Source organism: Phyllopteryx taeniolatus, chromosome 7, assembly GCF_024500385.1.
Source record: "Phyllopteryx taeniolatus isolate TA_2022b chromosome 7, UOR_Ptae_1.2, whole genome shotgun sequence".
Classification (NCBI taxonomy): domain Eukaryota; kingdom Metazoa; phylum Chordata; class Actinopteri; order Syngnathiformes; family Syngnathidae; genus Phyllopteryx; species Phyllopteryx taeniolatus.
Window position 1 is genome coordinate 31474693 of NC_084508.1, and position 13507 is coordinate 31488199.

The window sequence follows — 13507 nt, forward strand, 5'->3', positions numbered from 1 at the left end:
CTGTATAGTTCCACAACATTTATGGTGAACTGGAGTCAGCCTGCCTTATGACAGATCAGAAAGAGTTTTTGGTGACAATTAACACACACCAGGAAAAAAAAGGGAGAATATCCATCCGACTACATAAAGTACATCAAACAAAAACAACAACATAGAAAAGTACCTTAATTTCTCGTGTATAATGCACACCTATGTATAATACGCACCCCCAAAGTTGACCTCAAAATTCTGGAAAACCCTTCTCCCTATGTACAATGCATTTTTACAATGCATGATTTTTCTTCTGCCCATATGATTAAAACGAAGTATTATCTATATTTTGTTAGTTTTTTTCCAAAGTATTATTCTGTAGTTAAGCACTTTATTTGAACATGTATATTTAATTTAGCGGCATGGTGGCCGACTGGTTAGAGCGTCAGCCTCACAGTTCTGTGAACCGGGGTTCAATCCCCGGCCCCCCGTGTGTGGAGTTTGCATGTTCTCCCTGTGCCTGCGTGGGTTTTCTCCGGGCACTCCGGTTTCCTCCCACATCCCAAAAACATGCATTAATTGAAGACTCTAAATTGCCCGTAGGTGTGACTGTGAGTGCGAATGGTTGTTTGTTTGTTTGTGCCCTGCGATTGACTGACATCCAGTTCAGGGTGTACCCCGCCTCCTGCCCGATGATAGCTGGGATAGGCTCCAACACGCCCACGACCCTAGTGAGGAGAAGCGGCTCAGAAAATGGATGGATGGATATTTAATTTACTTGCTCTTATTTTGAAATTCACAGCCCTACTTTTATTTCGTAAATTAGAAAACACACAGTTGTGCTTATATGTTTGATTACCCCGGCAGAATTTGTAAGATGGGTACAATTCTTTAAAGAAAACACGAAGGTCCAGGCGAAACACGTTTTATTTTAATGGCATTCAAATTAAACGGTCAAGTCTTTCAGAAACGCATTATCATTCAACAAAACATAACCATAAAGAAATTGATGATGGTTGTTGTTCAGTCATCAGTCATATTTAAAAAACAACAATACTATATTTCACAAATTCTGCCAGGGCATGTAAATTTATGAGCACAACAGTCCATATATGCAGTCATACGTACCCCTGTCATTGGAATGAAAGTGTGGGCGACACATTTTTTATAACCACTCGGTGGCGGTGGCATTTTGGAATTAAAGTGTACAGCTTTTTCATAACCACTAGTTGGCGGCATACATTTATAAAATGTGAATGTTTTTTTCCATTTGCCCCTATACCGATGTATAATGCGCAATACTGACTTTTGACAATTTTTTGGGGAAAGAAATGCGCATTATACACGAGGAATTATTGTAGTTTGTCCGGACAAATGTGGATGTGTCATTGGATTATGTCAAATGACTAATAATATAGCATCTTACTATGTCACTTACAGTACTAACAGTAGGAGTAGAAGTACTATTTTGTCTTCCATCCTATGTAACGCCCCTGGCGTGTTATGATGTAAATTTGTTATTTTGTTGAAATTGTATACAATTATTGTGATGTAATTCTCAAATGTCACCGAAAATTGTATACTCTGTGTGTAAATTCACAAAAAAGAAGTACTATTCTTTGTTTATGTCTGGATGACTTTATTATACTGCCTCTTGGTGGCTAAGGTGGGCACACCAGAAGGAGCAGCGCAATGAATAGACTGATTGAATCTTTGAATCATGATGCACAAACTGTTGAATTCTTTACATTCTATTTAACTGTGTTATTATCAAGTACAATATTATTGCATGCTAGTTTTCTTTATTAATTATTTTTTTATTTTATTTTGGGGGGCTGGAACGGATTAATGGCATTTCCATTCATTTCAAAGGGGTACGATTATTTAAGATACATTTTTGAGTTATGAGCGCGGTCACGGAATGAACTGAACTTGTGTCTCAAGTTCATTTGAGATACAAGTTCAGATTTGAACCCCAGTCCTCAGAACTGTGAGGCAGACGCTCTAACCACCGTGCCGCCTACTGTGTCTAATAAAATACAAATGACTAGGCTAATAACAGCTTGTGTTTATTTGGCTATGCTGACGTACACAAGTGATCAATCACACGGATAGTTGGTTTGAAGTCTGTGCCAGTGCTTTGGTTGAAATCCCACATTTCATTGTGCTAAACGGGTTGCAAGTCGAGCTAATTGCATCCAGGGACATTTTGGTTCTGGCTGGCTTTGTCTTGGTCTCATACTCAATTGATTAAAATGGTCTGGTTATATCACTTTCTTAGGAGCACATAAGCCCAGTTTACAAGATGTATTTTTTCATGTATATGTTCTTTCCAGCTACTTCAGGATGTTTTATGTGATGTAGTTGAACAGAGCAGGCGCTCTCTGTCTCTCCACAAATTTAACAGTCTCGCTCAATTTGAAGTACATTTCATAGGTTTTTCCTTTGTACACATCCATACAAGTGCCTCTCTAATCAGGGGAGCTATATAGTGGGACTGCCCTGTCTCTTAAGGCGCGAGGACGGCGACCGCGCTGACGTCACTGTGACTGTCCCACGCGTAGTTTGCCTTTATACTCGAGCGCAACCCAGGCGCGCTGTTTTGAAAGTGTACTGCAGTTCTCCTCCAAGTCGGGGGTGTCGCTATGGCTGGTATTGCATAGGACACCACAGGGTGGAGTTTCCTCTGCATTTTTTTTTTTTGCCATTTCCGGTAGCCGTTTTTACTTTCCTTTCAGTAAAAAGGAACAAAGCAACAACAATGGCGACCGCAACAGAACAAATGGACCTAGATGACCAGATGATACGTTTAATTATGCTGCAAAATCGATCGAGAAGGCGGCAACGTAGATGTTATGTAGAACCAATGGGCATGCTGGTACGTCATCACAGCATGTGACTAAAACGGACCAATCACGAGAGATGATCTCTGCGGCTTTCGACGCGCAGCAACTATGTTTGTCGAGTGCGCAGCAAGCTACGCAACCGTGCTGCATGGGCAATTCGTCGGTCACGTGATAAATAGTGTATAAAGAGTGCAAGCTATACAAAATAAATAATAATGATTCATACTTTGGAGACTCGATATTTTTTTAGTGAAAGAGACCCCGACAATTAACTGTTAACTTTCTTGGTTCACTCAACTGGAGAATCTTTTGAATGCTATCGGTAGCTAGGTAAGTTTGAGCTTACTGCAGGGCCTACAGTCAAACACAGCCTACATTGTATCGTTGGATAAATTAAAAAATCGATAATTTTTCCTGACTCGATAAATTGTCATTGTTGTGGTGAGCCGGTGTGCAGATCACACAGTATGCCGACAGAGTTGGAAAGTTGCCGGTGTTGGCTTCGTCCAATACTCTACAGCCTTGCTCCATGTGCAGCGTGTAGATTCACACAATAGAGAAGGGAAGGGAAAGGTAACTGTTTGTTGTGTTCACGAACAAACGAGCTAGCTCGCGAGCTAACGAGTTAAGGAGCTAGTCTCATTTATCACAGTGATGTCATTTAAAACAGCAGACCTTCGCTCTGAGTTGTTGTGTGTTACTCCTCAATTAACACAAACACGGGAACGTTAACTGTTTATTAAGCATAACTTCAGTGGCACACATTCAGCCAATTGTTGACTACAGCAAACGGCAACATATATTTGATTCACAGGTGACGGGCTCGTCTTCAGCGGACCAACCACATAGTAGCAGGGTTGAAAAAAACAAGATCCTTGCATACGAGATCCGTCGGGAGCCGCCATATTTACACCGTGCGCAAATGATGATATCACCGCACATTGAGGTCGAGACGAAACATGGCGAAAATTTACATCTGATCAGTTCTCAAGACTGTATGCGTGCAGTTTGGAGTCAGCTCTTAACCTCTCTGGTCACGCGCACCTCTCTGCTCATGCACATAAAAACAAAAAGGTGCTAAACCCTATCCTCTCAGTTGCTCCACTGCATTTGCACCTGAATCCTGGTCAGTTTTTCGCTGATCACGGCAGAAGAGAAAGCCACTCCATTAACACATAAAAACCGCATCCAATTCGAAAACACAATTGCTACTTCAGATTGACAGGACCTCTTCCACTGCCCACGGAGCCCCTGCACTTCGGCCTCCCTCCATCCTCATCGCAGACAACTCTCCGGTCGCCCCCTCAAACCTTTGTAGCGAATATGTACTGCCGGAGCACATGGCACCCCCAATCTCTGACTTCTGCATTCTTCCAAGCCGCTCCGCTGTGACAGACAGCCACAAGGATGCCTAATTTATCTCACATGGACGCTAAATTAATTACTAGCCAGTCTGAAGAATCTCATCATCACAAGGGAAGCCCAGGACACCTGGTTTCTCACTCGGACGCTAAGTTAATTAACTTTCACCCCGAGCCGGTCTGAAAACTCTCCCCGTCAGTGACTTGTCTCTGCTCACCAACAGGAGGCCATTTGCCCCTTTTTGGTCTGGGACAATTGATGGAGCCTAGCGACACCCACTGGCGGTGGAGGGTTACTGCCAACGGCAACAACACTCAGGAACAGCTTCACTGAATTTGAATGTTGTGTGACATTTTAAGAACTTTGCATGAATGCTCCCAGTGTCTACCACCACACCGATGTCACTAGTGATTGTATTTCTCTGAATTTGAATGTCGACTGGTTAAATTTGTTTGCCAACCGAATATGCTTATGTTTATCTCAAAACGAACACATAAATGTTATACAAACAAACAGTAAGTGTTATTAGCCCCTACATAAGGTTGAAACACTTATTGCATAGATTCAACGGTGCGTGTAAACAGTGCATTAGTTGGGAATGAATTTTATTTTATTCCACTGGTTTTAAACCACAAACATCTTAAGATGAAATGCGATTCTAAAGGCGCGGTCTGCCTTCCGTTTGTCAAAGGGGGCCAGCCTCGCTCTCTGAGGCGCATAAAAGGCCGAAGCTCCTTTGTTCTGCGCTCTGCTCTCTCTCTCTCTCTCTCACACTCTCTCGTTTTTTTCAACTGGCCAAAGATCTGGCTCAGCCCGGGAGCCCCACCTCTAACCACGAGGTGGCTGAGGCTGAGAGTGACCAACTTCCCCACCGCGCTGCCAAGCATGGACCAGAGGGAGCAGCTGCCAACTCCCCGAATCTACCCTTTTGGGTCTGGGGCAGTTTGCGGACGAGGCTCCGTTGGGAAGGAATTGCGGTGCAAGTTCTTCCCTGACCGCGTGGCTAACCACGCCACTGCAAGCGCTCCAGCCATCCTGCACCCGAAGTGTGTCTTTTTCTCTTCTTTTCTTCCTTTTTCTTCAAACCATCCCTCGTGAGCGCTCTTGCCAAACACCCGGATGGTCGACTCACCTGCCTGAATTGGTCTACGCAACGTAAGTCCAACATGCTGTTACTAGATACAAATTAGTGCATATTTGGGTCAAAGAAATAACAGTCACAGAGATTCACAACTCTCGCACTGTCACCGCGCATGCTCATTCCACCCTCACATCACAAGTCCATCCTTCTTTATTTCTTAAATAAATTACATTTTATCCTAAACCAATACACGCTACACGTTGTTTGATCATGCCCCTTACATCAGGGCGTGCCCCTGCTCATGCCAGTGCCAAGGGGTGTTGCCTCTCCACTGCCAACTCAGGTGTAACGGACACCCCATTAAAGATGACACCCAGCAACCCCCAATCTTGTGCTGTTCCACATACCTGCCCCGCTGAGCCAGTCTGCGTACACAAGACATTGAAGGAAAGCCTTGTCCACTTATCAAAGGAGAAGCACGGGAGACTTAACTTCGCACACGGATGCTAAATGAATTACCAGCCAGTCCGAAGGAGCTCATCAAAGCTGAGACAACTGGTTTCTCACTCGGACGCCAGCCAGCGTGAAGAGTCTCACCAACAAAGACTTCTTTTTTTGGGATAATATATATATATATATATATATATATATATATATATATATATATATCCATCCATCCATTTTCTACCGCTTACCCGGGTCGGGTCGCGGGGGCAGTAGCTTTAGCAGGGACGCCCAGACTTCCCTCTCCCCAGCCACTTCATCCAGCTCTTCCGGGGGGATCCCAGGCCAGCCGAAGGATGTAGTGTCTCCAGCGTGTCCTGGGTCGTCCCCGGGGTCTCCTCCTGTCAGATGCCCCAGCCACCTTATCTGGCTCCTCTCGATGTGGAGGAGCAGCCACTCTACTCTGAGATCCTCCAGGATGACCGAGCTTCTCACCCTATCTCTAAGGGAGAGCCCGCACACCCTGCGGAGGAAACTCAATTCGGCCGCTTGTATCCGGGATATTGTCCCACAGCTCGTGACCATAGGTAAAGGTAGGAACGTAGATTGACCGGTAAATTGAGAGCTTCGCCTTTCGGCTTAGCTCCTTCTTTACCACAACGGACCGATACAAAGTCCGCATCACTGCAGAGGCTGCACCGATCCGCCTGTCAATCTCCCGTTCCATTCTTCCCTCACTCATGAACAAGACCCCAAGATACTTGAACTGCTCCACTTGGGCCTGGATCTCATCCCCGATCTGGAGAGGGCATGCCACCCTTTTCCGACTGAGGACCATGTTCTCAGATTTGGAGGTGCTGATTCTCATCCCAGCCGCTTCACACTCGGCTGCGAACTGGTCCAATGAGAGTTGGAGGTCACGGCTTGATGAAGCCAACAGAACCACATCATCTGCAAAAAGCCTCGGCTCCGTCTAGAAATTCTGTCCATAAAAGTTATGAACAGAATCGGTGACAAAGGGCAGCCTTGGCGGAGTCCAACCCTCACCAGAAACGAGTCCAACTTACTGCCGGATATGCGGACCAAACTCTGACTCCGGTCGTACAGGGACTGAACAGCCCGTATCAGGGGGTTCGGTACCCAATACTCTCGAAACACCCTCCACAGGACTCCCAGAGGGACACGGTCGAACGCCTTCTCCAAGTCCACAAAACACATGTAGACTGGTTGGGCGAACTCCCATGCACCCTCGAGGACCCTGCCGAGGGTGTTGAGCTGGTCCACTGTTCTACGGCCAGGACGAAAACCACACTGCTCCTCCTGAATCTGAGATTCGACTTCCCGATGGATCCTCCTCTCCAGCACCCCTGAATAGACCTTACCAGGGAGGCTGAGGAGTGTGATCCTCCTGTAGTTGGAACACACTCTCCGGTCTCCCTTCTTAAAAAGGGGGACCACCACCCCAGTCTGCCAGTCCAGAGGCACTGTCCCCGATGTCCACGCGATGTTGCAGAGGCGTGTCAACCAAGACAGCCACACAACATCTAGAGCCTTTAGGAACTCCGGGCGAATCTCATCCACCCTGCCACCGAGGAGCCCTGCCACCGAGGAGCTTTTAAACTACCGCGGTGACCTCAAACCCAGAGATAGGAGAGCCCGTCTCAGAGAACCCACATTCTGCTTCCTCATGGGAAGGCGTGTCGGTGGAATTGAGGAGCTCTTCGGAGTATTTTCCCCACCGACTCACAACGTCCCGAGTCGAGGTCAACAGCGCCCCATCCCCACTATACACAGTGTTGGTGGTGCACTGCTTTCCTCTCCTGAGACGCCGGATGGTAGACCAGAATTTCCTCGAAGCCGTCCGGAAGTCTTTCTCCATGTCCTCACCGAACTCCTCCCATACCCGAGTTTTTGCTTCAGCGACCACCAGAGCTGCATTCCGCTTGGCCAGCCGGTACCCATCAGCTGCCTTAGGAGTCCCACAGGCCAAAAAGGCCCGATAGGACTCCTTCTTCAGCTTGACAGCATCCCTCACCATTGGTGTCCAGCAACGGGTTCGGGGATTTCTGCCACGACAGGCACAGACCACCTTACGGCCACAGGTCCGGTCGGCAGCCTCAGCAATGGAGGCGTTGAACATGGTCCACTCGGACTCGATGTTTCCCGCTCCACCCGGAACATGAGCAAAGTTCTATCGGAACTTATATATATATACACACACAAACACACACACACACACACACACACACACATAGTGGGTACGAAAAGTATTCAGACCCTGTTAAATTTTTCATTCTTTGTTATCCATCCATCCATTTTCTGAGCCGCTTCTCCTCACTAGGGTCGCGGGGGTGCTGGAGCCTATCCCAGCTGTCATGGGCAGGAGGCAGGGTACACCCTGAACTGGTTGCCAGCCAATCGCAGGGCACATAGAAACAAACAACCATTCGCACTCACAGTCATGCCTACGGGCAATTTAGAGTCTCCACTTAATGCATGTTTTTGGGATGTGGGAGGAAACCGGAGTGCCCGGAGAAAACCCACGCAGGCACGGGGAGAACATGCAAACTCCACACAGGCGGTGCCGGGGATTGAACCCGGGTCCTCAGAACTGTGAGGCTGACGCTCTAACCAGTCGGCCACCGTGCCGCCCATTCTTTGTTATATTGCAGTTATTTGCTAAAAAAAATTCCTCATTAATGTGCACACAGAACCCAACATTGACAGAAAAAAAACGGAATTGTTGAATTTTTTGCAGATTTATTAAAAAAGAAAAACTGAAATATCACAGAGCCATAATTACTCAGACCCTTTGCTGTGATACTCATATATTTAACTCGGGTGCTGTCCATTTCTTCTGGTCATCCTTGAGATGGTTCTACTCCTTCATTGGAGTCCAGCTGTGTTTGATTATACTGATTAGGAAAGCCACACACCTGTCTATATAAGACCTGACAGCTCACAGTGCATGTCAGAGCAAATGAGAATCATGAGGTCAAAGGAACTGCCTGAAGAGCTCAGAGACAGAATTGTGGCAAGGCACAGATCTCGCCAAGGGTACAAAAAACATTCTGGTGCACTTAAGGTTCCTAAGAGCACAGTGGCCTCCATAACCCTTAAATGGAAGACGTTTGGGACGACCAGAACCCTTTCTTGAGCTAGCCATCCGGCCAAACTGAGCAATCGGGGGAGAAAAGCCTTGGTGAGAGAGGTAAAGAAGAATCAGATCAGAATCAGAATCAGAATCAGAATCAGAATCATCTTTATTGGCCAAGTATGTCCAAAACACACAAGGAATTTGTCTCCGGTAGTTGGAGCCGCTCTAGTACAACAGACAACCCAAAGATCACTGTGGCTGAACACCAGAGGTGGAGTTGGGAGATGGGGGAAAGTTCTAGAAAGTCAACCATCACTGCAGCCCTCCACCAGTCAGGGCTTTATGGCAGAGTGGGCCGACGGAAGCCTCTCCTCAGTGCAAGACACATGAAAGCCCACATGGAGTTTGATAAAAACACCTGAAGGAATCCAAGATGGTAAGAAATAAGATTATCTGGTCTGATGAGACCAAGATAGAACATTTTGGGCTTAATTCTAAGCGGTATGTGTGGAGAAAATCAGGCACTGCTCATCAACTGTCCAATACAGTCCCAACAGTGAAGCATGGTGGTGGCAGCATCGTGCTGTGGGGATGTTTTTCAGCTGCAGGGACAGGACGACTGGTTCCAATCGAAGGAAGGATGAATGTGGCCAAGTACGGGGATATCCTGGACGAAAACCTTCTCCAGAGAGCTAGAGACTGGTCATCCCCTGAGACTGGGCCAAAGGTTCACCTTCCAACAACACAATGACCCTAAGCACACAGCTAAAATAACGAAGGAGTGGCTTCAGAACAACTCCGTGACTGTTCTTGAATGGCCCAGCCAGAGCCCTGACTTAAACCCAAATGAGCATCTCTGGAGAGACCTGAAAATGGCTGTCCACCAATGTTCACCATCCAACCTGACAGAACTGGAGAGGATCTGCAAGAAGGAATGGCAGACCACAAAATCCAGGTGTGAAAAACTTGCTGCATCATTTCCAAAAAGACTCATGGCTGTATTAGCTCAAAAGGGTGCTTCTACTAAATACTGAGCAAGGGTTTTATGGCTGTGATATTTCAGTTCTTCTTTTTTAATAAATCTGCAAACATTTCAACAATTATTTTATTATTATATTACTGTCAATATGGAGTGCTGTGTGTACATTAATGAGGAAAAAAAATAACTTAAATGATTTTAGCAAATGGCGGCACGGTGGACGACTGGTTAGAGCGTCAGCCTCACAGTTCTGAGGACCCGGGTTCAATTCCCGGCTCCGCCTGTGTGGAGTTTGCATGTTCTCCCCGTGCCTGCGTGGGTTTCCTCCGGGCACTCCGGTTTCCTCCCACATCCCAAAAACATGCATTAATTGGAGACTAAATTGCCCGTAGGTGTGACTGTGAGTGTGAATGGTTGTTTGTTTGTATGTGCCCTGCGATTGGCTGGCAACCAGTTCAGGGTGTACCCTGCCTCCTGCCCGATGACAGCTGGGATAGGCTCCAGCACGCCCGCGACCCTAGTGAGGAGAAGCGGCTCAGAAAATGGATGGATTTTAGCAAATGGCTGCAATATAACAAAGAGTGAAAAATTTAAGGGGGTCTGAATACTTTCTGTACCCACTGTGTGTGTGTGTGTGTGTGTGTCTGTGTGTGTGTATATATATATATATATATATATATATATATATATATATATAAAATGTCTTCTCTCTTTTATCCCGGTGGAATTTGTGAACATGATCAGTCAAATATCAAGCCCTAATATAAAAAATTTTTGAATCATTTGATCGACTAATTATTTGAATATAAATACTGTGATAAATGTGTAGTCTTTAATAAATTGGAAGACTGTTGATGGCAGACGAAAGCACAGCTTCACATTGCTTTCAGCCAGAGAAAACGTTTACAGCAGCAGCTGACTGACATGGCCTACTCATTTTATCAAGGAACTGTATTTTTATTCATTGTTGCAAGAAAGCCAATTCAAATTTGGGCGATGAAGTTCAATCTCCTCAACTCACCATCTGATATTAGAGAATAAGTACTGGAATAACTATGGGTATTCCCATGTTCTACAGCCAAACCCTTCTTTCCCTCCCGCCTAATTTTCCACAACTTTTCTTTCTTCTATTTTCCTCTTTCCCTCCACTGGTCTCTTTTACATGCTTGAGTAACTATTAAGAAACAGCTCAGAGGTTCAACCATTTGCGCTGACCCACACCTTCCTGCTCACTTGGCCACCAGATAACCCCCATTGCAAGGGACTCAGTGGCTCTTGCAAAGTGGCTCACAGCACAAACAATGGACATAAGATGGAACCTCAGTACCCTTTTGACGAAATCATGCACACCTAAAGACATAAGTACAGGTATATACATTATGCATTGCATTATATTTATACCTTTTGAAAATGTTACAATGTCCATGACAAATTATATTACAGGAAAAGGATGGTTAAATCACGGTGACGATGCTTAAATCTTGCTACTTATTAAATGGAAAAACTCAGCTGAAAAACTCACAGAAACGAGTCTCTGTCCAGAAGAAAGGTTTATCTTAAAATGATTACAATTGTGTTGTAAAAAGTCAAAAAGCCTGGTTAGATTGGATTTTGTTTATGTACATTAGATGTTGCAGTTGGATACAGTTTAATGAAACATTGAAAGACATCACAAGACATTATGCAACATCGGTATTTTTTAATTAAATCAACATATACTGTATGAAATGAGAAGAACCTTGATTGAATTTTACCTAACACTCACTTCAACAATATGTATTCACTCCATGTGACAGCTGAGACTGCTGTTATCAAGCAGGCTGACTTTTAATTAATTCCATATGTGCTGTCACATACAGTAATACACGACCAAACTACTGCTGGAAAATCCCTGGTACAAACCAAAGGAAGCCTGCTGACTCAAATTAGGCCCACATCTGTCACAATATGCGCTCTCACCAATGTGAAACCAAAAGTCAACAAAATATAAACTGTTTAGTGGTCCCAAATCCCATATTGTATGCCAAGACGAATGCAACACAATGTCAAAACGTAAATCTGTGGATATCTGTTGATACGATTACAAAACAGTATTTTAGCAAGAATAACCGAAAATTTTTCAGGTTCCTTTTGTTTGAGTGAAACATGCAATTTAAGTTTATCGGAAAAAACAAAAAAAACAAAAAAACAACTTTCAAACAAAACTTAAGTGATAATTTTTTAGGAGCCCCCAACCAACCCACCAACTACCCAGGTCACTTTTTTCTGGCTACTTTTCAACAGTTGACATGTGGAATGACTTATGGTAAATAGTTATTGGTACAACTATTATGGCCAAAGAAAACCATCAGTGGCAATCAGGCTGCCGATACTATTGACCTTCAAATTTTACACACATGGGTGTCCAGATGTGCTTACAGGTATATGTCTACTATGAATAAGAATTTGAATAGGAATTGACTCAAATAACACTGCGTTACAATTTTCTTTGTCAGTTGTCTGTTTCTTCAACTGATTTACGACAATTTTGGATCGCTGAACCTGAAAATAAAATCTGTTTCTCTCATTCAAATCAGGTATTTATGCCAAGTTGTTAACAGTTTTTTAATCAAATGTTACAAACTTTGCTTACTGTAAATTGAATAGTACACATTGATAAAAGTACCTGTAAATTGAATGTTGCGTCATCATTGTTAAAAAATGGCATAAACCTTCTTTTATTTGAATCTCTAAAGTTAAAATATTTAAACAAAAGATGTGTTCATAGTTCAAAAAGTGGACCTGATTGAGGAAAACCATGTTATAGTTGGATTCAGCACATCATAATTGTCCTGAATCAACTAACAAATCTTAGACAGTAAATGTATGTTGTTGACGAGTGAAATTATTGGGAAAGTAGGGATTATGATTTCCTCAGAATCTGTGTGAGAATGCTAAGGGATCTGTTTGGAGAAATTATTTTAAGATTACACCTCTTGATGATCACAGCATCACATAACATAGTGTTATTACAAGTGAAAAGCATCACGGGTGTATTGCAAATACTATGATTTTCGAAAACACAAGACAAGGATTTTCCTTTCTCTCATGCTTTTTATTATTTACACAGACAGCTGCAGAGCCTCTCAAGAAAACAGCTATCTAGTCAAATTTTCATGTAATACAGTCTTAATGTCTATTCTCCAGTGCCACCAATCAACTCCCGGCTATGGCCTCCCAGAATTTGGTAAGTGGTGTGATGATACTTTCCTCGACCTCGACCTGACCTGACCTCGACCTGACCTGACTAAAACAAACAAAAAAAACAAAACAAAACAAAACACTAAACATGGAAATAATAATAGATTTTGAGAAGTCCAGTTTCGACACCAAATCCTGCACTATCCATGGAGAAGAGGTATAAATAATAAATTAAAATTATATACTGTATATATTTGGTCACTGTATTTGAAACCAGTCTGAAAATCTGTGACTCTTTTAACCTACCGTATTTTCACGACCATAGGGCGCACCGTATTAAAAGACGCAGTCTCAGTTACGGGGTCTATTTCTGTATTTAACACATACATAAGGTGCACCGTATTATTGGGCGCAGGCATCAGAATCAGAATCATCTTTATTTGCCAAGTATGTCCAAGAAAACACACAAGGAATTTGTCTCTGGTAGTTGGAGCCGCTCTAGTACGACAACAGACAGTCAATTGACAGAGAACACTTTTGAGACATAA

At 44.0% G+C, this 13507-nt stretch overlaps 1 protein-coding gene across 4 annotated transcripts in view; it reads right to left on the reverse strand.

Annotated features, from left to right (window-relative positions):
• Positions 1–13507, reverse strand: part of gmds (GDP-mannose 4,6-dehydratase) — a 287840-nt gene that overhangs the window by 72191 nt on the left and 202142 nt on the right. The window lies entirely within an intron of this gene.